Source organism: Idiotropiscis lumnitzeri, chromosome 16, assembly GCF_059441095.1.
Source record: "Idiotropiscis lumnitzeri isolate Australia: NSW breed Sydney's pygmy pipehorse chromosome 16, RoL_Ilum_1.0, whole genome shotgun sequence".
Lineage (NCBI taxonomy): Eukaryota > Metazoa > Chordata > Actinopteri > Syngnathiformes > Syngnathidae > Idiotropiscis > Idiotropiscis lumnitzeri.
Window position 1 is genome coordinate 5,636,108 of NC_142406.1, and position 25,806 is coordinate 5,661,913.

The window sequence follows — 25,806 nt, forward strand, 5'->3', positions numbered from 1 at the left end:
AACGCACTTCGAAAATGACATTGTGGAAAAAAAAGTCCACCTCCCATTCCGTATGGAAGTGATATGTTTTTGCCTTTTTACTTGGTCCAGCTCCTTCACTCATTTTAGTGACCATAAACTTTAGCGAGGGCTTAAAATCTGACACAATTCGCCGACTAGCTTAGCACTTTGCGTCGTTGTTTACGCATGAGCGGTGACCTAAAGGTCAAAGTTCAGTTGTTATCTGACTGGTTGTCCTGTATGTCAATCAAGTAACGGGGATGGATGATAGGCTGACATCGTAAGTTCTGCTGCACTTAGAGCCGTTGTTTGATTTGATTGGTCACCAGAATGGCAACATTCAGTTGTCATCTGAATGGCTGCCTTGTATATTAATCAAGTGACGGCATTGATGCTAGGATGATATTTTTTTATTGTCACGCCGCGATCGACCAGTACCACCTCCGCGATCGACCGGTAGATCGCGATCGACTTAATGAGCACCCCTGAGTTAGAGCTACGAGGATTGCAGAGTGGTAAATCGCATCTCGTTGCTCGTCCAACAAATGCACATTATTATTATTATTATGATTTGGTTCGTTTATGTTGCTGTGGTGCGCTCAAGTAGTTCAGTTGATTGTCATGAGCCCACATCGATTCTTGTACTGTTGTAAAAGTAACATTTTGTCAATTTCTGTTAAATTTATTTGTAAACACGTGTGTTGTGCATATCTTGAGATGGTTGCGACTTCACTCTTGCTCTTGCCACATTGTGTTGCAGGTAATGTGATTTTCTTTTCTGTTTTATTGTATCTTGTTTTTATTGTCGTGTTTTTCATTTATTTGAGTGTATTTGCGCGAGCCTGCAGTTAAGCGCTGCCGCCATTTGCGATGTGACGTCGTCACGTTCTGCTACGTGTCTGCTACGTGCGATGCATTCAGGGTCACTCTGTAAATGAGAGTGAATATCCTCTTTTTCTTTTTCTTACTGTAAATAGTCATAGAATTGTATTGCCAGGAAGGTTGGATGTAATTGTATTCTAGTTAAAACACTATACGATCACACTTGTAACAAGTACTTTGTTTGGTTTTATAGAGTCAGATTTAATTTGTTTGTGTTGTCAGTGAGTTAGAGCTACGAGGATTGCAGAGTGATTATCTCAAGATGGTTGCGACTTCACTCTTGCTCTTGCCACATTGTGTTGCAGAATTAAATTAAAGAAACAATTCTAAAATCCACCTGAGTGTCCGTGGTGTATCGGAGCGACAGCGACGTGGTGCTACAAATCGCCACGTGAGGAGTGGCCCGTCACACATGTATAAAATGCAAAATTTTGAAAGCAGTTGTTGCTTACGGCCATAACACCCTGAGAACGCCCGTTCTCGTCCGATCTCGGAAGCTAAGCAGGGTCGGGCATAGGTTAGTACTTGGATGGGAGACCGCCTGGGAATACAAGGTGCTGTAAGCTTATATACATATATATATATATATATATTCGCAGGCATAAGGGGCACTTATAAGTCCCAAGTCTTCCCCAAAACAAACAAAGCGCCTTGTAAGTCAACACGCCCATTATATGGACAAAGTATCACTCACGACCATCAACCCTTTTAATGAGTGGCCTGTTCAGAGTGCATGTTAGCACACCCTGCTGGACAAAGTGAGGGTTGTCTGTGCTTCTTATTGACCGTGACTATACACTATGACTATGGTGTTTGGGTGATGGTGTAGGAGAAAGCTGGACAAAGGGCAGCTGTCCACAGTGTTGTAGTCTGTCTTATCATTTATGTTATTGCAAGCAAGAAACGTCCCAGGTTTAGACAACAGACAAAAAGTCCAAAGCATAACAGCACATCTCTTTAAACAGCCATGCAAATCTCTCTAAACAGCTATGGGATTGTGGGTCTGAGTGGCTCCCAGAATCCATTGCTTGGAATTGGCTAAGGCTGAGTGGCTTTTGTGTTATTTTCATTTCTTTTGGGTATATTGATGGCATGAGAGATACATGTTTTGTGTTAATCTTATTTCTATGTTTCATTGTTTGCTGAGTTTTTTTAAAAAATTTTTTATTTGAAACCGTGACTCTAAGGAGTGTGGTGAACAGTCAAGTCCCTCCCCTGACGTTGCCTAGTAGGCTATTGCCAATGCACCTATTATTGGCTAGAGTCATTGTTAATGACAGTAATTGTCAATGGTGTCATGGCATCTACCATAGAAATGGAGTGAATGCTCATGCTATTGAGACGTAGTGAGACAGCTATTGGCTGTATCACCGTGGACAGCCAAGCTATTGCTATGCTCACAGCAGCTGAGTTGTCAGGCAGTGCGCCCAGTATATGTTTCAAAGACAGAAATAGCACCCTCAACAGGTGTTGCGCCCTTTGACACTGTGTGTCTTTTGGGTGCGAAAATATGGTATATATATATATATATATATATATATATATAGGTGCGAAGTAGTGGCACACCTTCAAAAATGCTTAAAAAAATATCTATACATATATATAGTAGAGAGAGAGAAAATGACTGACGGGAGCCTTCGCAAACGCTATTTGAATTCCGTTACAGCTTCAAAACTCACTTTGTGAGTGACATTCAACTTCATGTCTTCCAAAAAAAAAAATAAAAAAAATCTTTGCACCATTCAGAGAGATTTCTGACAACTCTGACTCGGAACCAGAGTGGTGCTTGTAAGCTACACTTTTAATATCAAATCCATTTCAGAGTATTGCATGTGCGAATCTCTCAGCATGACAAATTTTGAGACAAAAAAAAAAAGTTGAACGCATGCCGTCATATCAGACAAAAGGTCAGCCAAAAAGCTAAAGTTCATTGGAAAAAAAAATAAATAGACAAAATATGTGAATTTAGTTTTTTATTTTTGATCACAATGTTACGGCCCTGGGCTACGGCCCACGTACAAGGCCACGCCCTTGTTGTATTGCAGTAACTCTTCCACCCTTTCGTTTGTAAAGCCAATGGACTTGTGCCTCATCACTGGCCTGACTTCCTGCTCGTTCCCCATTGGTGGACTGCTTTCCCGCTCGTTCCCCGTTGGTGGACTTCGTTCCTGCTCGTTCCCCGTTGGTGGACTTCGTTCCTGCTCGTTACTCATGGACGTCCCAATCAACGAGCTCCACCTGTGCAGCTGGGACCAATAAAGGGACCTCGGTCCAGCTGCTCAGGGCGGCTGGAACTTTAGAGTTCGGTTCGCCGCGCTTGCGCTCATTGTGTTGCTTGGTTGGACTTTGTGAATTTTTATTTGTACTCATTTGTTAATACCGTTTGGTTAAGATCATTTGTTTAAAACCTACCTCTTTGCTTTCCTAAAAATAAATTGTAAACTCTTTCCACACCATTTAACAGCTTGGTTTATGTTACTTCCCTCCTTCCCGAGCAGAGCTGGGCGTAACATATTGGGGGCTCGTCCGGGATCCTTTTCCAATTTATACACCATTTCCCGGCATTGGATTCAGGGAAGAGTTGCAATTTTTTTTTTTTTGTGTATGTAATTTGGCTCGTTAGTGCCGTTAGGTAAAGATGGCAACGTTTAGCGTCTTAGATTTTGTTGCAAATCCATCAATGCAGGTCCTGGAGATGTGCAAGAAATCTCAGTTACTCAGTATTGTTGAACATTTTAAGTTGCAGGTTCCGAAACAACTCCGAAAGGATGACCTCCGCATGCACATTCGGGATAGGTTGGTGGAAATAGGCCTGCTGGTTTTGCCAGTTGAAAACCTCTCTCCAAAGCACAATCCATGGTTTGTGACACCTCCTAGGGACGGAAAGAGACACCTCCTGGGTCTCTCCAGAACTGAGGGTGCGGCGTCCGAGGGCGATGAACGGCCTGATCAACCGTACAGTCACTCGCGTGGAGACCCCCTCTTGACTCCTCGTTCTCCTGGGTCGGCTAGTGAGGCGAAACTAAAAGTTCATCTAGCTCGCCTCAAGTTGGAAGCGGAGGAAAGGGAGAGTGCCCGCAAAGCCCATGTGGAACTGGAGGTGCGTAAAATGGAGATTGAGGCAGACAAAGCTGTCAAACTCAAGCGGCTGGAGCTTGAAGCTCAGCGAAACCTGTCGAGCCCTGGCCTTGGGGCAGGCCTGTCTTCCACCTTCCAGACCCTCATCCCCGTTGATGTAAGTAAATGCATTCCTCTTATGCCGAAATTCCAAGAGAATGAGATTGATGCATATTTCTCAGCATTTGAGAGAATCGCGATGGCTTTACAGTGGCCACGTGATATTTGGCCAATTCTCTTACAATCTGAAATGTCTGGAAAAGCACAGGAAGTAATTGCGGCCTTGCCCCTTGAAGAAAGTTTATGTTACGATACCGTCAAAACTGCCCTCTTGCGTGCTTACCAATTAGTGCCGGAGGCATACAGGCAAAAATTTCGGAATCTTAGAAAAGCCCCAAACCGCACTTATGTAGAATTTGCTCGGGAGAAGGGAACTCTTTTTGATAAATGGTGTGCATCTGTGCAAGCTGCAACATTTTCCGCTGTTAGGGAACTCATGTTGTTGGAGGACTTTAAGAAAAATCTCCCAGAACGTGTGGTTGTCTACTTAAATGAGCAAAAAGTGACCAGTCTTTCTGGAGCTGCTGTTTTAGCTGATGAATTTGCATTAACCCACAGAAATGTCTTTACCAATCCTGTAAAAAGTTCCCATGTACCCCCACCTATGAGCACTTCGCCTCCTAAACTCACCAATGAAGACCGAGAGTGTTTTTAATGCCATAAAACTGGACATATCATCTCAGTCTGCCCTGTGTTAAAACAGAAATCGGATCGGTCTGCACCCCAAACCAAAGGCGTTGGTTTAATTCAATCGGATACAGTTGGTTTGAACCCAGACGATAAACAACCATTTGACCCCTGTTTTAAGCCATTTGTTTTTGAGGGAGTAGCCTCCCTTTCGGGTGAACCCTCTGATCAGGAGGCCTTCCAGGCAATAAGCTCTCCACTTCAAGCACATCTCGCAGAGCAGAAGATACAGTTCCGATTTAATCCTCCAGCATCCCCGCACTTCGGCGGAACATGGGAGAGAGAGGTGAGGTCGATTAAAGCTTCCCTGAGAGTCGTCCTGAAAGAACAAGTGACTCCGGAGCCAGTTCTCCGCACACTACTCGTCGAGGTAGAAGGTATCCTGAATGCCAAGCCACTTGGATATGTTTCAACGGATCTCGCTGATCCAGACCCCATAACACCGAATATGTTGCTCATGGGACGCAGAGATTCATCCTTCCACAAGCCATCTACGACAGTGAAGACCTTCTTGGGCGACGTCGGTGGCGACACAGCCAGGTGCTTGCTGACAACTTTTCATACATACTTGTTTCCAATCAGTATGTTACCAACGATACAAGTCAGGACATGTACCCCTTGGGCCGCCTATATTTGGACAGCCGGATGACGTCATTTATCCCGCCCCCTGTCTCAATCCAGTATAACTAAAGCCCAAACCACACTCCAGACAGACAAGCCAAATATTTCCAGCTGAAGAGCCATACCTACACCTCATGAAAATAAAGATGCTCAGAACAAGACGCCTCATGGCCCTGAGCACCACCACCCCGAGAAGGGTGTCACCCATCAGGGCACCTGAACGGGTCGAAAACAACATTGCAGAACTCTCTTCAGGTAAACGATGCAACTAATTATGAGTTACATTTCTATAATCCATATCTAAATAATATTTAATAAAAGTATCTTTGTATTGCAGATAGCGGTATGGACGAACCCACACTCGATCATGATCTGACTATGGTTGAAAAAGCTGTCGATGTAGAGACCGTTACAACTTCAGACAGGAGCCGTGCTGACACCCCTACAAATGTAGGAGAGGACCAGGTTGAGATGCCTGGTCCATCACACGCGAACCAGGCTGTGCCATCGTACTCTACATGGTTTGACGTCCTGGGAACCTGACCTACTACCGTCCCATCCTCGCACAACACCTGCGAGCCGTCATATCGAGGATGGATTCGTCCTGATACTCCGCCTTCGACCCCTCCGATGACCCCCATATCATCTGCTGAATCTTCACAAAACGATGAGGTACAACGACCCAGTTGGTCCGAACAAGCGCTATAAAACATCGAGTATGACTCCTCTAAGGTTCATACGATGACCGAACCAAACCCCAGCCCTGCATCTATTCCCGAGGGTGATGTACAACATATGTCATGGGATGATCCTCCGAAGGGATGGGTTGATATGGATGTTGTAATAGTCATTAAAGCAGCGATTCTTTATATTCTCAATCGCTTTTTGCTAAGGTATCAGAAAAGACAGGGTTGTTTGTTTGTTGTAAATAATAAAAAAAGCCCAGGTTGCGATGGTCTAACGGCAGAGTTCTTTAAGGCTTTTATGAAAAAGCTGTCACCTATTTTGCTTAATTTGCTTCATCACATGGAAAAAAAAGATCTGGTCCCTTCATCATTTTGCGAAGGTACTGTTACGTTCATACACAAAAAAGGTGCGTCTGAACAATTGAGCAACTATAGACCGATTAGTGTTTTGAACACTGACTATAAAATCTTAGCCAAAGTTTTAGCAGCTCGTCTCAAGAAAGTAATAGGTACCATCATCTCCGAAACGCAGTCATATAGCATTCCGACAAGGGATATTTCAGACACTATTTTAAATATAAAGTATTTAACTAAACACATGGCTGCCTCGTGTGGAATTCATGGGTAGCCTCGATTTCGAAAAAGCCTTTGATAGGGTGGAGCACTCTTTTTTATGGAAGGTGCTTGACAAATTTGGATTTGGGTCTTCTTTTACCAATTGGATAAAACGCCTGTACGCAAACGCAGCCAGTAAAATCAAAGTGAACGGACTACTGACAGGACCTGTTAAATTGGGAAGGTCAGTGAGACAGGGGTGCCCCCTGTCCTCACTACTCTTTAGCCTTGTTGTAGAACCACTAGCGGCCCTCCTCAAACAAAATAACAGCATAAAAGGCATTTGGACACCGAGTGGACGCGAAGTTAAGATTCTACAGTATGCGGACGATACGAACCTGTTTGTCAGAGACGTGGAGAGTCTAAGTGTAGCTCTTAACGAGCTCAACATTTTCTGCCAAGCCTCGGGTGATAAAGTCAATTTTGATAAGTCCACCATGGCCGTTTTTGGTACCACCAGCGCTGTGCCAAAGACCTGGGGTTTTAAAGAGGCCACGCTCAGCCAAAAAATTCTTGGTGTTTGGATTGGGGAGAACACTTCTCATTGTGATGAACAGCAATGGGAAACAGTTTTACCGCAAGTAAAATCCACTTTAGATATGTGGAAATTCAGGAATTTAACTCTGAAAGGGAAAACTTTGGTCATCAACAACCTGTGCATTTCAAAGTTAATTCACTCACTGACTGTCACTCACATGTCTGCGAATGTTTTAAATAGATTAAATTTAACATTTAATTATTTCTTGTGGAAGAGGGAAAGAGGTTTCATTGGGCACTATAGCTTGATCGGTGTACCAAGAAGGCTGCACTACGTTTAAAGCTGCTCAGAAAGTTTTTAAATCCTGCCTTCTCTGCTCCCTGGAAGGACTTTCTTATGCCAATTTTAGAAGGTTTAGGCCGCTACGGCATTTTTAATCTCTGCCAGATGTTGCCTCGCACGATGTTCCCCCCTCTGGACCCCTTTGAAATGGAAATCTTAGAGGCGTGGTGGGCATTGCGGCCATGGGTTAGGACAGAGCCAATGTCACTGCATCAACTGCAGAACATTCCACTGAGGTTCAACCCCGACCTCCTGGGCGGTGAGCCAGGGAGTGGGGAAAGGATGTTAAGTGGGGTTTTAGAAAGTGCACACATCAGAATAATAGGTGATTTATTAGACCAGAAAGGGAATTTTAACATTGAACGCATTCGCACCTTGTTTCGGTTCCACAAAGTTCCCTTTTGAAGGGCCACTGTGTTACGCTCAGTTGAAAAAAATCAGAGACTCCGTGCATTGCCACTGGGGGCACCTTCTGGGGCGGATGTCACAGAGCGAAGACGCCACCACTGCGTCAGATCTAAATTATGTGCTGACCCATGGGGCTCAACTGACTAGACTGGCAGAGTGCACAACTAAACTATTCTATAAGGTGTTGCTAACCAAATTACTTTAAAAGCCCCCTGCAGAAAACGCGTGGCGTCAGGCATACCCCGCCCTGGCTTCCTCGTCCATCTGGGCTGACATGTTCAACTGGTATACTCCACCCAAGGTAAGTAACACTGATTTTAAAATAAGACACAGGATAATCTTTCCATGTACAACGCTGCATGCTTTTCTACCAAGTGCCTATGACAGAACATGTCCAGTGTGCAGAGAGGAACCTGAGGACTTCCACCATCTCATCCTCCAATGCGGAGTCGTGCGACAATTCAGATCCAGACTAGAGGATCTCATTGCCAGGAGGCTGGGGGTGAGACTCCCCTCGCCGATAGCCTGTGGTGGCGGTGACCAGAATTCCATGCTTCTCCTGTTCGGTGTCATCCCTTCGCCATTGAAAGGCCTGAATGTCAAAGCTCTCAAACTGCTCTTGGCCATCGCACGTCATGCCATCGTCATCACCAGAAACATCCATCTGCATGAAAAAAGGAAAGGCGATCACTGGTCCATCTTCAAATCTTTGGTTATCTCACATCTCACCCATCTTCATGCACATCGACCCCAACGTTTTGTAGGCGACTTGGCGGCGAACAACGGACTAGTTTCTGTGTCTGCTGCCAACAGTCTGGACTTTCATTTTTAATATGCATCTTTTGTTACGACCATGAAATCCTTGGATATCCCTATTGATGTTTGTTCACGAATGTTGGAATTTTGAATCAGACCTCTTTTTGTACAGTTAATTTTACAATAAAATATAAAAAAAAAAAAAAAAAGAACGCCCGATCTCGTCCGATCTCGGAAGCTAAGCAGGGTCGGGCCTGGTTAGTACTTGGATGGGAGACCGCCTGGGAATACCAGGTGCTGCAGGCTTTTGCACCGCAAAAAAAAAAAAAAAAACTTTGACAAATGTCAGCAAGTATGCGAGCTGCTTTTTAATAAATTTCCACATATTCGCCTGACAGGCTGAGAGCACAAAATGCCAACATTCAGCGTCCCCTGCCTTTGGGTGTTGCTACAGTCTCGCCGTGGATGACTCGCAAATGCGTGTGGCAATTTGCAAATGCGTGTCTGGAGACTTGAGTGTGGCTCCGGAGCTACACATTAAGACCAAAAGGGGACCCTTGTAGTCTACAGGTGTAGCAGACAGATGACCTGATGCAGTCCGGTTGGGTTGGTGCAGTGAGTGTTTACTAAATAAAAGGTTAATGAATCAATTTAAAAAAATGGTGTTTACTGAATGCAATAAAGGGAAGTATAGTTAATGTGGCAATTAGCAGGTGTGGAGAAGCTTCATTAATTTTTTTTAGCTTCACAGGTTATATCATTGGTTCTTATTTTAATAGTTCCACTTTATTCTTCCATTTATTCCAATTTAATTTAAATAATGTCAAATAAATGGTACGTGACCATGGGTGGATAGCAGTGAACGCCCCCTCATGTTATTGGTGTATATATTGGTGGTACGGGGCTGGTATAATATTAGTGCCCTCATGTGGTCCGAATGTGTAGCTATGGAGCCACACACAAGTCTCCTGAACGCATTTGCAAATCAGCACACGCATTTGCGAGTCGTCCGCGGCAGGACTTGTCACGATCCGTGTCTGTCATGCCATGTGCTTTTGTTTTGACAGCTGTGGGGGCGTTCCCTCAGCGATCGTCTCGGGCCAGGTCGTCAGCAGCTGCGGGACGCGCCCACCAGCTCCACACCGGACTCCTATTCACTCACTGATTGCACACAGTATTTAAGACACTTACACTGACTCCCCAGCGTCGGATCGTTATCCCACATCGCTCACGTTCATGTCCCATGCTCTTGATCGCACTCTTGTTAATAGTTCTCTTGCTACTGCGTGTTTTGAGTTGTTTTTTCCCGCCAGCTACTGCTCGGTGCGTTTTCTGTTCTTTGCTTCCCGATTGGAATCCTCTTACCCTTGTGCGGTAAGCTATTTGCGTTTTGGTTTCTTTCCCTTGCCTTTTGCAAGCGCTTTTCGTTCCTCCTTACTGCCTTTGCTCCCTGGTGTGATTTTCCGCCAGCGCCCTTGTTTATCCCTTGTTCGATAGTTAAGTTCCATAGTCGCTATAGCTGATAGCCCCGGTTGATTCACGATTGCATATTGGAGATTGTCTATTTGATTATTAATAAATATCTTTGTATCACCCATTTATCCGTGTCTGCGCTTGGAGAGTCCTGCTCAATCCACCAGCACTGCTGGTGGATCATAACAGAACGATTCGACCATGGACTCTGCGGACACGGAGAAAATTCTCGAAGCGCTGGCCAGCCAAGGACATCTGGTGGGGCAACAAGGCACCGACCTCGCGAACCTTCGCGACGCGGTCGGCATGCTGGCCCACCGTTGCGAAAACTTGGACGCCCGCGTAAATAGCCTCTACTCGCATGGCGCGCCGACGGTCGATCCGACCGCAGCCGCGATCGGAATGCCACCCCCGGGGTTCTCAGCACGGGAGCCCAGTCTGCCTCACCCCAGCCGGTATGGGGGGGAGCCGGGTCTCTGCGGCCCGTTTATTCACCACTGCCGGTTAATTTTTGACCAACAGCCGCAGACGTACGCGCACGAGAGTACAAAGATAGCATTCATGATGAGTCTCTTGACTGGCCCAGCGAGTGCATGGGCCATGGCCATGAGCAATGCCCGTCCGGAAATCCGGTCCTCGTTCCCCGCGTTTTTGGCCGAATTCCAACGCGTGTTTCACCACCCCATTCGGGGAAAGGAGGCTGGAATGGAATTACTGGACTGCACCCAGGGGAATCGGTCGGTGGCCGATTACTCCATCGCCTTCCGCATTCGCGCGGCAGAGAGCGGCTTCAACGACTGCGCTCTACGGACCGTGTTCCGCAGGGGGCTGAACTCCTCCCTGAAGGACGAGCTGGCCGTCCGCGAGGACGCCGCGTCACTGGAAGAGCTCATCAGCCTGGCATAACGACTCGACAACCGCCTGCGGGAGCGACGTCGAGAGAGAGCGGCCGAGCAGCGAGTTTTCGAGCCAGCGCCCCCCCGGCGCTGGGAGCCCCCGCCGGTCGACGAACCCATGCAGCTAGGAGCCAATCGCTTGGATGACGACGAACGCCAGCGACGGCGCCGATCGGGAGCGTGCTTCTACTGTGGATTACAAGGTCATCGAGTGGCCGCCTGCCCGGGACGACGGTCACGCCGGACTTCCACCCCGCTCCGCGGGGACCAATGTGAGTCGGCAGCTGCTGCCTCCGGCGATCCCCCTCATTCCGGGGGGGCGACCCCCAGCTCAGAGACGCATGGATTACTTTGCCGAGACTCTAAGAGCGTCACGAGACTGGTGGTCGAGGGGGAGGTAATGGGCCTGACGGCCAGCATCCGTGTCCGGGCATTGATCGACTCTGGGGCCGACGACTGCTTTATCGACTCCGGCTTAGTGGAAAAACTAGGTTGCACGGTCTCTGAGCTCGGCAGGTCCGAGCGGGTTTGCGATCTCGACGGGCGTCTCCTGGCCGATATCAGACGGGTAACGCAGCCACTAACCCTTAAGCTATCAGGAAATCATATCGAGACACGCTCGTTTTTTGTTATGCCGTCCAGGGCGGCGCCCATCGTCCTCGGTGTCCCCTGGTTGCAGGCACACAAGCCCCTGATCGACTGGGGACGGATGGCCATTCAAAACTGGAGCCCGTTCTGCCATGCCCAGTGCCTCCGTTCGGCGGAGGAGGGTCTCCGGATTCCGCCCGCGCCGGCCGAAAACATTAACTTGACTAACGTTCCCGCGATTTTCCACGACCTCCGAGCTGCATTCAGCAAGGAGAGGGCGAAGTCGTTGCCGCCGCACCGCCCGTACGATTGCGCCATAGACCTCGTTCCGAACGGTCCGCTGCCGTCCGCGCGCCTGTATAAGGTCTCCCAGCCAGAGCAAGCCACCATGAAAGAGTACATCACCGAGTCTCTGGCCGCCGGGCTAATCAGACCTTCCACGTCCCCGGTAGGGGCAGGACTTTTCTTCGTTGAGAAAAAAGATAAAACCCTACGGCCCTGCGTAGATTACAAGGCCTTAAACGAGATCACGGTCAAGAATCGCTACCCGCTCCCCCTTCTAGACTCCGCTTTCGCCCCTTTGCAGCAAGCCGTTATATTCACCAAGTTGGATCTTCGCAGCGCGTACCACCTCGTGCGAATCCGCGCGGGGGACGAGTGGAAAACGGCGTTTAAGACCCCGCTGGGGCATTTCAAATACCTGGTCATGCCGTTCGGGTTGTCCAATGCTCCCGCCTTATTCCAGGCCTTTATTAACGATGTCCTGCGGGACTTGCTTAATGTAACCTGTTTCATATACTTAGATGATATCTTGATCTTCTCGCGCACCGCGGAAGAGCACCAGTTACACGTTCGGGCCGTCTTGCAGCGCCTCCTAGAGAACCGGTTGTATGTGAAAGCCGAGAAGTGCGAGTTCCACCGGAATTCAATACAGTTTTTGGGGTTCATCATAGAGGACGGGCAGATCAAGGCTGACCTGTCCAAGACGCGCGCCGTAGTGGACTGGCCGCCGCCGGCAAACCGTAAACAACTACAAAGATTTTTGGGTTTCGCAAACTTTTATCGGAGATTCATTAAGAACTACAGCCGCCAGGCGCTTCCCCTCACTCGCCTTACTTCCACCAAGACCAAGTTCGCTTGGGACGACCAGGCCGAGACCGCGTTCCAGAGACTAAAACAAGCATTCACGAACCCCCCAGTACTGCGTCATCCTAATACCGAATTTCCTTTTGTTGTAGAGGTGGACGCGTCCGACTCAGGAGTGGGGGCGGTCCTTTCCCAGCGCTCTCCAGTCGACCAGAGACTCCACCCCTGCGCCTTCTTCTCCCGCCGACTCAGCGCCGCCGAGGCTAACTACGACGTGGGAAACCGAGAACTGTTGGCGGTGGTGCTAGCCCTGCAGGAGTGGCGACACTGGTTGGAGGGCACTACCACACCATTCCTGGTCTACACCGATCACAAGAACCTTTCCTACATAAGCACCATAAAGAGACTTAACCCCCGCCTGGCGCGCTGGTCCCTCATCTTGAGCCGCTACAACTACACGCTGACGTATCGACAGGGGTCAAAGAACACCAAGCCCGACGCCCTATCACGCATCCACGACCCGGTAGCCGAGGAAGGGGGGCCGGATAGCGTGGTGCCCAGAGACCGCCTGGTGGCTTCCCTGCAGTGGGAAGTGGAACAGCAGATTCGGGGGGCCCAGGAAGAGGCCGACCAACCCCCCGGTTGCCCAAAGGGACGGTTGTACGTGCCGGTTTCGCACCGCGCGGAGGTATTGAAATGGGGACACGCATCGAAGGTGGCTTGCCACCCAGGGGTGCGCCGAACGCATGGTCTCATCGCCCAACGTTTTTGGTGGCCGGCCCTGGGGAAAGACGTCACGGAATACGTCCAGGCCTGTCCCGCGTGTGCATCCAGCAAGGCGTCGCATCAGCCCCCGGCGGGGCAGCTGCGTCCATTGCCCATCCCTTCCCGGCCGTGGTCGCACATCGCGATGGACTTCGTCACGGGCCTCCCGGCTTCCAGGGGCAACACCGTCGTCCTGACTGTCGTTGACCGCTTCTCAAAGTCCGCCCACTTCATCGCCTTGCCGAAGCTGCCCTCCGCCTTGGAGACTGCCGACCTGCTAGTCTCGCACGTGTTCAGGCTTCATGGCATCCCCGAGGACATAGTGTCGGACTGAGGCCCCCAGTTCATCTCCACGGTGTGGAAACGCTTTTGCCAGTCCCTGGGTGCCACCTCGAGCCTGTCATCCGGCTACCACCCCCAGTCAAACGGACAATCAGAACGCACCAACCAAGGCCTGGAAGCAGCCCTCCGTTGTGTCTGCCTTGATCGACCATCCTCTTGGGCCGACCATCTCCCATGGGTGGAGTACGCACACAACACCCTGATCTCATCTGCCACCGATCGTTCCCCCTTCATGACAGCCTACGCCTACCAGCCCCCGCTCTTCCCTACTCAGGCGGGGGCGGAAGAAGTTCCCTCCGTCCAGCGCCACCTCAAGAGGGCACACCACGTCTGGAAGGAGGCCAGGGCAGCCCTTACCCGCACGGCCGAGCGCAACCGGCGCATAGCGGACCGCCGTCGGCGTCCAGCCCCATCATACCAAGTGAGGGACAGGGTGTGGCTGTCCACTCGCGACCTCAACCTGGCGGGCTCGTCACGAAAGCTGGGCCCGCGCTTCGTGGGTCCATTTGAGGTCGAGTCCATCCTAAACCCCGTCTCAGTCAGGCTCAAGCTTCCCCCCACAATGAGGATTCATCCCGTGTTCCACGTCTCCCTCATCAAGCCGGCCCTCTCCAGCCCTCTGGCCCCCAAAATATTTTAATTTAATTCATAATCATTCAATTTCATTCAGTATCATTCAAAATTGTTCAATGTTATTCAGTTTTATTTATTTTTTTTTAAATTTCATTCAGATTCATTCATTGTCATTCAGTATCATTCGGAATTGTTCAATGTTATTCTGTTTAATTTCATTCAGATTCATTCATTGTAATTCACAATCATTGATTTTCATTTATTATCATTCATAGTTCTTCAATGTTATTCAGTTTCATTCAAAATATTTTTATTTAATTCATATTCATTCAATTTCATTCAGTATGATTGAAAATTGTTCAATGTTATTCAGTTTTATTTAATTTTTTAAATTTCATTTAGATTCACTCATTGTCATTCAGTATCATTCAGTTGTTCAATGTTATTCAGTTTCATTTAATTTTTTAAATTTCATTCAGATTCATTCAATGTCATTCAGTATCATTCATTTTTTTTTAAATTTCATTCAGGATCATTCAGAATTGTTCAATGTTAATCAGTTTCGTTTCTTTTTTTAAATTTCATTCAGAATTGTTCATTGCCATTCAGTATCATTCAGAATTGTTCAATGTTATTCTGTTTCATTTAATTTTTTTTATTTCATTCAGATTCATTCATTGTAATTCACAATCATTGATTTTCATTTATTATCATTCATAGTTCTTCAATGTTATTCAGTTTCATTCAAAATATTTTTATTTAATTCATATTCATTCAGTATCATTGAAAATTGTTCAATGTTATTCAGTTTTATTTAATTTTCTTTACTTCATTTAGATTCACTCATTGTCATTCAGATTCATTCAATGTCATTCAGTATCATTCTTTTTTTTTATTTCATTCAGGATCATTCAGAATTGTTCAATGTTAATCAGTTTCGTTTCTTTTTTTAAATTTCATTCAGAATCATTCATTGTCATTCAGTATCATTCAAAATCATTCATTTCCATTTAGTATCATTCATAGTTCTTCAATGTTGTTCAGTTTTATTCAAAATTATTTAATTTAATTCATAATCATTCAATTTCATTCCGAATCATTCATTGTTATTCAGTATCATTCAGAATTGTTCAATGTTATTCAGTTTCGTTTAAATTATTTTTTTATTTCATTCAGAATCATTCATTGTCATTCAGTATCATTCAATTTTTTTAAATTTCATTAAGAATCATTCATTGCCATTCAGTATCTTTCACAATCATTAATTCCAATTCAGTAATTATAGTTCTTTAATATTATTTAGTTTCATTCACAAATGATTTAATTCATAATCATTCATTGTCATTCGGAATTTTTAAATGTTATTCAGTTTCATTCAAAATATTTTAATTTAATTCATAATCATTCAATTTCATTCAGTATCATTGAAAATTGTTCAATGTTATTCAGTTTTATTTAATTTTTTTAAATTTCATTTAGATTCATTCATTGTCATTCAGTATCATTCAGTTTTTCAATGTTATTCAGTTTCTTCAATGTTATTCAGTTTCATTCAAAATATTTTAATTTAATTCATAATCATTCAATTTCATTCAGTATCATTGAAAATTGTTCAATGTTATTCAGTTTTATTTAATTTTTTTAAATTTCATTTAGATTCATTCATTGTAATTCAGTATCATTCAGTTTTTCAATGTTATTCAGTTTCTTCAATGTTATTTAGTTTCATTGAAAATATTTTAATTTAATTCATAATCATTCAATTTCATTCAGTATCATTCAAAATTGTTCAATGTTATTCAGTTTTATTTATTTTTTTTTAAATTTCATTCAGATTCATTCATTGTCATTCAGTATCATTCAGAATTGTTCAATGTTATTCTGTTTCATTAAAAAAAATTTATTTCATTCAGATTCATTCATTGTAATTCACAATCATTGATTTTCATTTATTATCATTCATAGTTCTTCAATGTTATTCAGTTTCATTCAAAATATTTTAATTTAATTCATAATCATTCAATTTCATTCATTATCATTGAAAATTGTTCAATGTTATTCAGTTTTATTTAATTTTTCTTATTTCATTTAGATTCATTCATTGTCATTCAGTATCATTCAGTTGTTCAATGTTATTCAGTTTCATTTAATTTTTTAAATTTCATTCAGATTCATTCAATGCCATTCAGTATCATTCATTTTTTTAAATTTCATTCAGGATCATTCAGAATTGTTCAATGTTAATCAGTTTCGTTTCTTTTTTTTAATTTCATTCAGAATCATTCATTGTCATTCAGTATCATTCAAAATCATTAATTTTCATTCAGTATCATTCATATGTATTCAATGTTATTCAGTTTCATTCAAAATTATTTAATTTAATTCATAATCATTCAATGACATTCATTATTATTCACAATCATTCATTTTCATTCAGTATCATTCATTTTTCTTCAATGTTATTCAGTTCCATTCAAAATGATTTAATTTAATTCATAATCATTCAATGTCATTCAGTATCATTCAGAATTGTTCAATGTTGTTCAGTTTCGTTTAATTTTTTTTAAATTTCATTCAGAATCATTCATTGTCATTTCGTATCATTGAGAGTTGTTCAATGTTATTCAAATTATTTAAAGTCATTCAGTGTTCAATTTTATTCAATATGATTCAAAACATTCAATAATATTCATTTTGATTTCAATTTCATTCACTATGATTCAACTTCGTTCAATATTATTCACTTTGATTTATGCTTGCTTCCTTCCTTATTATTGCCACTATTCGTTGATCCATGTGTGCAGCAATTCATCGGCAGGTAATAAAAAATTTAAAAAAAGACTAATTATATTTGTTCAGTGCTTTGACTTTCATATTCACAACAGTCAATACAATTGCATTTCTTTTTTATGTGTGATTGTGGCATACATTCATATTCAATATTATTGTATTTGGAATTGTATTGTTTTCACAGATATTTTGTTTTGATTCCGGGTGCAAGCCATGTTAAGATGGTAATAGTTTCATGTTATTGCTTATTTGTACATTAGTTGCAATGGCTAGCTCAGACCACTAGAGGACAGCGTTCGCTGCTTGCGTGTGTGTGGCAAAAGGGGACCAGCGCATTCTAGAGCGAAGAAGAGCCACACGTAAGCTGGAAACAGCAGTACAGTGCGAACGTTGTGAATAAATGTTAATATTTTGTGTTTCAGGTAAGACAATCGAGATCAAATACCATCTATTGATGTGTGAATGTGTTTATTGAGAGTAAGTGTGATAGATTGAAATTAAGTGTTTTACTGACGTTTTGTTGTTCGAGATGTAACTTTGTAATTGAAGTAGACGAACAGGTTGCCGTTGAAATAGCGAGAGGCATTGTGTATATGATACAGATGTGAAGTATTTTTGCATTGTGTGCATGTGTATATTGAGGTTTATTGATTGAAATATTGGTTAAATCATTTATATTAGTCGCGCATTCTAGAGCGAAGAAGAGCCACACGTAAGCTGAAAACAGCAGTACAGTGCGAACGTTGTGAATAAATGTTAATATTTTGTGTTTCAGCAACCCAAAATAAAACCCTTCAAAAATTAAATGTGTAGCAACAGATTGATAAAGACAAGTCATTCTGCACCCCGTTACATGATCTTCCACTTCATTTGTCCTTCACAGGGAGGTGCTGGAGCCGATGCCAGCTAAACGTGGGCGAAAATCAGACTACACCCTGAACTAGTCACCAGCTAGCTTCAGAGAACACGCAGACATGTTACTGAGCAGAACCGATGAGCCCGTATACAAGTCTGGCGCGTTAACCGCAACAACATCAGTCCGGGAGGAAGGATACAACCTCTACGTGGTCTCCCGGACGAGTCGGCGGTCCCCCGTCGACGACGAATGTATCCTGCCGGCACCCATATCACCCCACGACTCGGTCCGAAGGACCGGTCAGGGAGAGGGTGCCGCCACTATCTCCTGCCACCTTTTGGCTATGGCTCCTGCGGTGCCCCCGACTCATTCCCCTCCGGCAGAGGATTTTCGGCGACGCACCTCCCCCTCACAACGGCCTCTCCACCGAGCCGCAGAAGGTGATTGCGCTAGCTGGGCGAACCTTGGGAGGTTCCGCCCAGGCGCCAGCCCAACAACAACAACAACAACAACAACAAAATCAGTGACTCCATATTGAGCCATCGTAAAAAAACTTTACTTTGTAAAACCCTGACCAGCATTTTTGCGTTTTTTGACATTATGGACCAAGTGAGTAACTAAACCTTTTATTGAGGAGAAATTGCTCTTTTTAAATAAAAAAAAAATTGCAAATAAATGCCTGAACGTGTCCTTTTGTTATTTCTGGTCACAAGCACTCTCATCATAACATTGATGCACACACACTCTTCTCGAGCTCCCCCAAGACTCCTCCCCCACCCAACTACAATCTTCTTCTGCAGCGTTATCTTGGCGGGTCTCTTACACCACTGCCACCTCCTGGTTGCTTTTTATTACGTGATTACAATGCAGACAAGGCTGATTCTCAGTCAGAAGTGCATCAGACCCTTCTGCAACACTGTCGTAAAATAGAGACAAAAAGACGCACTTATATGTCTTGTGGCGCCAATGCTTTCAAAGACGTACTTGTATATATGTTGATAGAAAGGGTTAAGATACATATTTTTCATTCACAATACGTCTTCGGAACCGTAAAGCGCCACTGAGTCGCGACAGATGGTCACGTGATATGAGAAGAGGCGTTTGGAAATACTATACTCTAGTAATGCTCGGACTCTCTATGTAGTACTATATATAGTGTGGGGCTATATCATAAATGGGCGGTTAAGGATGATGGATGATCATTATGGAACAACCAAAATTTATTATTACAAATGTAAATTTAAAAGTCAAACGACGCCTCCAACACAAAGGAAAAAAAACACCTCTTTCCAATGACCCATGACTGCAGCAGACCATCTTACTCTACCTCCGGTTCAGAGTTCACTCTTCCTCGCTCGACCCGACGTAAGAATACTTGTTTGTCTTCTTCGGTGTGATATATTCATTTTAAGTGTTCAATTTATACTGCTCCAATCTACCATAAACGCTAACGATCGCGTGCGCCTATCACGTGGCGGCCATTTTATTGTAAAATTATCATTTCAACATTGTACTATGTGGTTTTTGTGTGCAAACTATGCCACGTGTTAACAACGTCCACCGCCATCTTATTCTGTCGAAACATGTTGGGCGCCATTATCTCGCTTTTTTGTATTAGATGCACTTTAGTTATAATTGTGAATGTTCAATTTATACTACTCCTACCTACCATAAACTCTAACGATTGTGTACGCTAATAAATTAGCTATGATGTTACTGGAAAATCATTTCAACATTGTGTACGTGTTGACCACGAACCATTATGACCAGACGCCATCTTATTCTGTCGTAACGTGTCAGACACCCGTTTTATCGCTTTCGTGTATTAAATACATCCTAGTTAGCTTGCCATAGAAACACCTACACAGTATCGCTGTGTTCAGTGGAATGTGGAGTAAAGATGTACAGCTAACTGGCATACTGAAAAGTGGCTTCCCATACGTACTATAGAAGCTAATATGCAGGGCTTAGTTTCGTGAAGCTCCGCCGACATTTTACACATGATCAACATATTTGGCGGTTATCGTCGGCAACATAGCATAATAAAGTCATTTTTAAAAGTTTTGGGAAAACAAACAACAACTACATTCTCAGAACACACATTGGTGTTTGTAACTGGTATTTTAACAAAAACGTAAAATAAATTGGCGAAGGAGTGATTGGAAATAAATTGACCCAATGAAAAATACAAATGTGTATTTTCTAAAAAATACTAAAGTATGATGTATCAATGTGTCTTGTTTAGAAATAAAAAATAAAAAAAACGTTTTGTTTCTTTTTCCATATATATTGAATATGACTTTGGCCAGGGGTCCACAAACATTTTTCCTGTGGGTTCCAAGTAACTTTTCCTCTGATGGGGGACTCAGCAATAGGATGACAATCACAGGGATGCCTAAATTTAAACATTTGTTTTCCAGAAAGCTACGCATAATCTATCATTTCTACCCTATAAATTAAATAAAAAATCATGAACTTCTGTTCTTTTATTTCTCAACTTTTGCTCTTTCCGATGACCCGTGAACGCAGCAGACGATCTTACTCTGCCTCCGGTTCAGAGTTCGCTCTTCCTCGCTCGACCCGATGTAAGAATACTTGTTTGTCTTCTTCAGTGTGATCTATTCATTTTAAGTGCTCAATTTATACTGCTCCAATCTACCATAAACGCTAACGATCGTGTGCGCTTATCACTTAGCTGCCATTTTATTGTAGATTTATCATTTCTACATTTTATTATGTGGTTTTTGTGTGCTAACTATGCCATGTGTTAACAACGTCCACCGCCATCTTATTCTGTCGAAACATGTTAGGCCCCATTATCTATCTTTTTCTCACTTTTGTTTTCCAGAAAGCTACGCATAATCTATAATTTCTACCCTATAAATTAAATAAAATATCATGACCTTCTGTTCTTTTATTTCTCAACTTTTGCTGTTTGTTAAATTTACTATTAGTTACTCAAAGGTCTGTTCTTAAGCAGTATATTTGTATAATTTAAATATTTTGTGTTGAGGGCGTTATTTTTTAGAACCTCAAGAAAATAATGCTGCATTTACTTAAAGCATGATAAAGAACATTGATTGGGCTTATGTAATGTTGTTTTCTTTGGGAAAAAAATATGACAAACACAACATTGCATTTTAAGGGCAAGCAAGCAACATATTTTTAATCTAAACAGTATACATAAAACATATCCTGTATGTATTCATGTATATGCTATTAACTAAGTATCAGGTGGATATGTGAGTATGTCTTTGGACTCACTGTTTTAGTTCCAGTTTAACGTGTTGCCTCAATGTTGGCTTCGGATACAGAGCCACACCTGTTCTAAGGGGGCAGATCTGGTCAGGATCACTGACCTCACAAAGGGCAGCCGCCGCAGCTGGGGAGATCGATGGGAACGTCCACTCCATTGCAGCCTGCGCTTCCCACCATGGAGCGGGCAGGGGGGCTGCCTGACAAGAGCAGCCAGTGGGGTCGAGCTGCCGTGGCACACATCCGTCCTACTTTGTTTGTGCTTTTTCTGCGCAGCTAACTACAAAATGCAATTGAACACAGATATTCTAAAATGTAAAGGATAGGGTGGAATAGAATCTCATGTTCTATGCATGTATTAGTCTTGGCATGGCCAGACTGACAAAAAAATCATGACGCGTCTCTGGCATTTTTCACCGTCCGTGCCTGGCAAAATGTGTAGGCAGGTTGAACCTGGGCTGCGATTTGGGAACCCCTTATTTCGGCAATTATGCCCTGTGGCCGGCAGTATTTTGTTGATATTTACTCAAGGAGCCATGGATTGCTAGTGTTCTCTAAAAAGTACTCATTGTGATGCTGAAACATCCTAATGCCCCCCCCACCCTTTTTATTATGTAAATAATATGTGTGCTCATTCATACCTGATAGTGATGCTGAACTGTACCAATGCGGTTTTTTTTTCCTTCTATGATGTAAACAATCTGTGCTCATCCATACCAGAGGTACATCTGAGCGAATGTGTTGAAATGCATGTGAAACTTTCCAAATCTTTAAAGTCATGTAGAGCTAGTGTTCTGGTTAAAGTGAAAGGAAAGAAGTCTCTAAAAGTTGGGGCTACGCAATATTGGAAAAAGGTGGTATGGATTTTGAAGATTGTGATATTGATACTCTTTCTATATTTAACATTTATGTGCATATAATTGGCCTTGAGTAGTATATGAGAAAGCACACACATTATGACGTGACTTTCTTTATAGTTTCTGGTAATGCTTTTCATTTTGAAAAATGCGGCTGTGCCATCATTAATGTTAACTTTATTTTATAAATTATAATTCATGTTGCAGTTTGGTAGTAGAGGGTCAACGGTTACAGCACCGTAATAAGATCAGGACTAGAGGTTTCAGTTGACGCGTTATACTATAGCCAAATGTTTTGAGTGATTTGTGAAATACTTGTAAAATAACCACAACGCTTTAAAGTTGCCCCCTGGCACTCACAGCTGTACTTGTCTGTATTCTTCCGACTCGTTAGCCTCTTGTGTACAAGTGTTGGGAATTAAAAATGAGTGCAAAAAGACTTGAAGCAATATACCTAATCTGTCCAATGTAGAGTTTTATAAATTATACTCATGTCAAACTGTCTGTAAATGGTCTTAACACTTGTGCTCTTTTTCTGCAGGAAAACTACCAGACCCCTCATCGCCCTTCTCTGTGTCTGCTCCAACTTTTGTCCCTGCCTTCTTTCTATCTAACCCTATTGAGATTCAGACTATGCCACGAAAAGGGAAGAAATCACAGGCTCTCAAGTTGAGCTGGGAGAAACGTGCCAAAGGGCAGAGCTCCCAAGCACCTCTTGCACAGCCTTATGATATTAAATCCTTTATAGTCAAATGTATAAAAGTGCCCACAGTGCCATTGCACAATTCGAGGACAAGACTGACGACCGTGCGCAAGCACACTTTCAGAGGGACTTTTTTCAGAGTGACGACGGTTATAAGTTGGACGACCGTGCGCAAGCACACTTTCAGAGGGACTTTTTTCATATTGAATACAATGATACAGAGATCAATGATACAAAGATGGAAAGTGATGATACAAAGATGGAAAGTGATGATACAAAGATGGAAAGTGATGATACAAACAGTGCGAAAGATAATACCCGTGCGAAAGATGATACCAGTGCGAAAGATGATACCAAGGGTGAGAATGATGATTCACAGATGGAGAATGCTGACAAGGTTTATTCACCGATTGAGAATGCTGACGACAAAGCTGATTCACCGATTGCAAATGTTGATGACACAGGTGATTCGCAGATTGAGAAAGATGATTTTCATGCAGAGTCACTAATTGAGAATGTTTTCCGTGCTGATTCACACATTGAGAAAGATGATTTTCATGCAGATTCACACATTGAGACTGTTTTCCATTCTGATTCACAAATTGAGAATGATTTCCTTGCTGATTCACAATTTGAGAGCGGTGAGACGACTGATCAACATCTGCAAGAAATCCGGTCTGGTGTGCAACAAGCGTCTGTAACATATGTGTTGGCATCGCACAGCCAAAATGATCCAAGGTATGGCGAATCCAGAAACAGTCAATGTGTTGCTAATTCTGTTACATTTCTGGCTTTCCTGCAAGAGTTGAATAACCTGATGAGCTCTGACCTGGATGCTGTTCTCTGTCGCGGCAATGAACTGTACACACGTACCGTGGCTGTATTGAGAACCGAAGGACGCTTCGTGAACAATTTTTTGACAGCAGATGAGCTTCCAGCGATAGTAAATGGTTTTAGTAAACAACATGTGTTAATACAGAGTCAATCGCTGTGTGGTTTGTTCACTTCCTTCTGTGGTGATCCGCTGTATCTGAACCTTTGTGACAGACTTCAGTGCTTGACATCAGAGGTCAATTATGCTCTTCTAATTATGAATTTACTGTGCATTTCTGTTTTCCGAGATAACCAAGGCAGGTTCGGCTACTTCGATCCCCACTCCAGAGGACGTGATGGCCTTCATGCTGACAATGGCACAGCTGTCATGGCGATTTTCACTTTTTTGAATGACCTGACGGCTAAATTGATGCTTGCTTACACTAGGCTTCATGTGCTCACGCGATACTCCGTACGAGCTTGTACCCGCTCGTTTTGAGCCCGTTGATGTTCCTGCAGATGTCCATGAGATGGCGCCATGTGCATTTGTACCTCCTGTGCGTTCGGCCATTGACGATACCGGAAGCGACGAAGTTGGTGAGACTATCTCATGTTTGGAGATGAGCGAGTCTATGTCACATGATGGTGAACAACGCCACGGCCATGAATTGCGAGATGACGACAGTGAAATGGTTATTGCCACAACAGGTAATCAGCTGCGACATGTGTAAAAAATTCAGAAATCAAGTCGCAGAAAATTTCAAAGACGAATGAAGGCACCGGAAAAGATGATTGATAAATCTGAAGGTAGTAGTGCAAAACGGGAACTGAAGAGATTAAATAAGAACCTGAAACTAAAGGAAAAATACTGTCAAACTGCAGAGCTAAGACAAAGAAAAAGATGTTACAATGCAACTCGTTATGCACAAGACTTTCAGTTTCGTGTAAAACAAAAGTCCAATTATACACGCCATTACATGACTGATCGTGACTTTAGGATGAAAAAACGTTTAAGTTTTTCACATTGTTATCAGACAGATGACACTTTTAAGATGAGACAGCGCTCCTACATTACGCAACGTTATCGTGATGATCTTGGGTTTAAAACAAGACAGCGCTCATACATGACGCACCGTTATTCAAACAACCCTGAATTCAGAGCAAAGGATAAGGAAATCATGAGACGTGTTGTCAGGTTCGCCAATTTGACATATAGGGTTCATAGCTGAAAGAAGAGAGGCACCCAGCTCAAGTGGATACAGAGAGGTCAATAAAGTTTATTTGGCAACTTCATCTCCCTTCTGTTCATCGATGTTTTTCATACATTCCCTTTTATAACATCGAGGAATCAGATTACACTTCGAGAAATCAGATTACACTCAAGGGTGGTACAGTTCGTCTTCTCAAAAGCTGGTTTAGTCCGGTTTATCATTGGCGTGCCGTCGTGGGTCGCAGCTGACTTTGACGTCAACATCTTTTATCAGGACCCAGCACGATGTTGCTTGCTTCAGACTTCGATGCCAACTTATCAGGGCTCCTCACGATGTTGTTTACTTCATCCTCACTTCTGAAGAAGTGCCACCGCCCTGCCAATTGCAGACACCTCTCTGCAGTAGAGGTGTTTTCCTGTATCACCACTCAAACTGTAAACACTCAAGCATAGTCCACTCCACTAATTTGCAACATGATATGTGCACCATGTATTGAAATAAAGCTGCGTCATGGCAAATGTATAATAACCTCTAAATATTATTCTAACACGTGTAATGAAAAGAAAATACGATTTATTGAGGACAAATACACTGCGCCGAGCAAATAAGATTTTGCAAAAATACATAGTCATTAGCCAACTATGTAGTGAGAGAAGTGACTGTGAAATCATGAAAGCTGTTGAGCTATTCAAAACCCAAATTAAGAATGGACCCACGTTTGTCTGCACCGTTTGCCACAGAGCATTATTTCCTAACCAGGTTCGCTCTTGTCCGTGTCGTGTTTATAAGAAACATAAACATATTGCAGAACAATGCCTCACAGCAAAGTTTGTTCATATATGTAATCTCCAATGTAAGGCCTCATGCAGAGTACCAGCTGAAAGAAAAAGAGAGTGGATATGTCATACTTGCTATGATCATCTCAAAGACGGTAAAATGCCAGAAC

The 25,806-nt window shown here is 43.4% G+C and overlaps 1 pseudogene; it reads left to right on the forward strand.

Moving 5' to 3' along the window:
• The first annotated feature begins 1,328 nt into the window (after positions 1–1,328).
• On the forward strand, positions 1,329–1,448 carry LOC148321067 (5S ribosomal RNA; annotated as a pseudogene).
• The last annotated feature ends 24,358 nt before the right edge of the window (positions 1,449–25,806 follow it).